The sequence below is a fragment of the Dendroctonus ponderosae genome, unplaced genomic scaffold (genome assembly GCF_020466585.1).
Source record: "Dendroctonus ponderosae isolate FM_Combo_2020 unplaced genomic scaffold, Dpon_F_20191213v2 Dpon_F_20191213_2, whole genome shotgun sequence".
Taxonomy (NCBI): domain Eukaryota; kingdom Metazoa; phylum Arthropoda; class Insecta; order Coleoptera; family Curculionidae; genus Dendroctonus; species Dendroctonus ponderosae.
In genome coordinates this window covers 13,541,589-13,543,646 of record NW_026018165.1, presented here as the reverse complement: position 1 = coordinate 13,543,646, position 2,058 = coordinate 13,541,589, and the positions used below count along the sequence as shown (strand labels likewise).

Genomic DNA, 2,058 nt, shown 5'->3' with positions numbered 1-2,058 from the left:
GCAAAATCCACTTGAACATGACGCTGCTTTTTTCGAAGTTTCTCAAGAACCATTCGAGCCACAGAATTCGTTTTGGCATCGTTGGATAGATAATTCAAGGGGGGGTCATGACCCCCATGACCCCCCCTCCTGGGTCCGCCCTTGAAGGCACCATAAGGATTTTTCGGTGTTCGGTTCCCTATGAAGAAGAAAGAACATAAAAGACGTCAGAAATCAGTAAAAATTGATGAAAATTAGCTAATAAATCAGTTTAAATAACCAGCAACTTCAAATAAATCAGGCTTAATCATCACTAAAAAAAATCTAGCTGAAACTAGAACGTCCATTCAAGCCAAATAGTTCTACATCCGTCAGTAAATTACTTGCATAAATCCATGTTGAAACTCGAGTCTCGAAGATCATTAGAGGCACAACAAACAGCCAAAGCAACCGATAAAAATCCGTCCGGAATCAAAAGCATAAACAGAGAAGCTGACAGACAACTAATATCCGTAGCGCAAATACGCCAACTTTACAAATGACACTCCATAAATTAGATGCACTAGGAAGCGACCATTCAACAATCACGATGGTCTGCGGGAATTAAATACCATCATAGAAGCCGTCCTGATGCTATTCGTTATTTGCAGGATTTACAGCCGGTTTGAGGTTTAAATGGCCATTTTATGTCTTCGCAGTGGTCTACAGGAATATACATACCACTGTGAATCATCGATTTAAGATTCAGTTCTCACATAATATTATTATTTGTTTGCTGAATAGAATTTTATATTTACATAAAGCAGTTTCAATTTACCTCGATGAAAATTATCGATTAATTTGTGAACAGCCAAGGAAGGAAACCTCGAACAACTGTGTATACCTAATTCAGGTGAATAATCTCAACTTTGGAACATTTTCAGAAAATTTCAAAAATCTGTCATTTTCCATTCGTCTCATTCGTCAAAAATGACACCACAAAGTAATGTTTAGTTTTTACAGAAATTTTACACAACGTTTACACACTTTACATGTTCTCATCTGACTTGACTGCCTTTGCAAAATGTCCATCGCTGGAGAGTTTAAAAAGACAGAAGCGCGTATCTGACGAGATCCGGCACATTAAATGTCCAATTATAAAACTGGTGAAGAGGCAAATTGAAAGTGCGGAACAGAACATAACCAACAGTTTGGGTATATGCGAAAGGTCTCTATAGCATAACGGAAACAGGGGTTGAGATGAAATGTCTGTTATTTCCAGAAAAGGGTCTTGGAAGAACAAGTTGTGGCGCTATAGATGGACAATGCTAAAGTGGCTGGTCACTTTGTTGGTGATGATCAGCTTATTTGTGTATGGAGCGCTGTTAGGGGCGGGACTTTGCTCTTGTAGCGTATCGCAGCATAGCTTACCATGTGCAGGAACTTTCTCATTGATACCAGGACTCAACTTTGCCAAACGACATAGCTTTATTTATTAGCTCTAAGCTGGACAATATACACTATTTTCACCGTTTCTTCATCTAGTTTTCAAACGCATAGAAATCGAAGCAAAAACCCTTTGCGTTTGGACAGCAAGGGCGGATCCAGGGGGGGGCTCATGGGGGTCATGACTACTCCCCCCCATTCAATTCTCTATCCAACGATGCCAAAACGAATTCTGTGGTTCGAATGGTTCTTGAGAAACTTCGAAAAAAGCAGCGTCATGTTCAAGTGGATTTTGCAACTCAAAAAAAAACCACGCAAATCTAAAACTTCTTGAATTCAAGCCTTTTTTGAGAAAACTGCCAACATTTCCCCATCCATGGTTCACTTTCTAAAAAGGCCATTTATGTCTGTCTAGAATGATGTACAAATGAGCGTTCTTGCTCATTTTGCCTCCGAGAAATGAGCAAAAATGGGACGGACAACATGGAATTTTGGCATAATCTTGCACCTACGTGTCTGATATTCAAATTTCGCTTTCTGGGTCAAAACTACTCGGATTTCCTCACTCACGTTGCTACGACTGAATCGACTTTTCAATTCTCTATCCAACGATGCCAAAACGAATTCTGTGGCTCGAATGGTTCTTGAGAAACT

At 39.7% G+C, this 2,058-nt stretch overlaps 1 long non-coding RNA gene across 1 annotated transcript; it reads left to right on the top strand.

Annotated features, from left to right (window-relative positions):
* Window positions 1-843: 843 nt before the first annotated feature.
* LOC109544428 lies at window positions 844-1,492 on the top strand. The gene is made up of 2 exons (XR_002172581.2): window positions 844-1,186; window positions 1,241-1,492. It is a non-coding gene; the product is annotated as an uncharacterized LOC109544428 (long non-coding RNA).
* The last annotated feature ends 566 nt before the right edge of the window (window positions 1,493-2,058 follow it).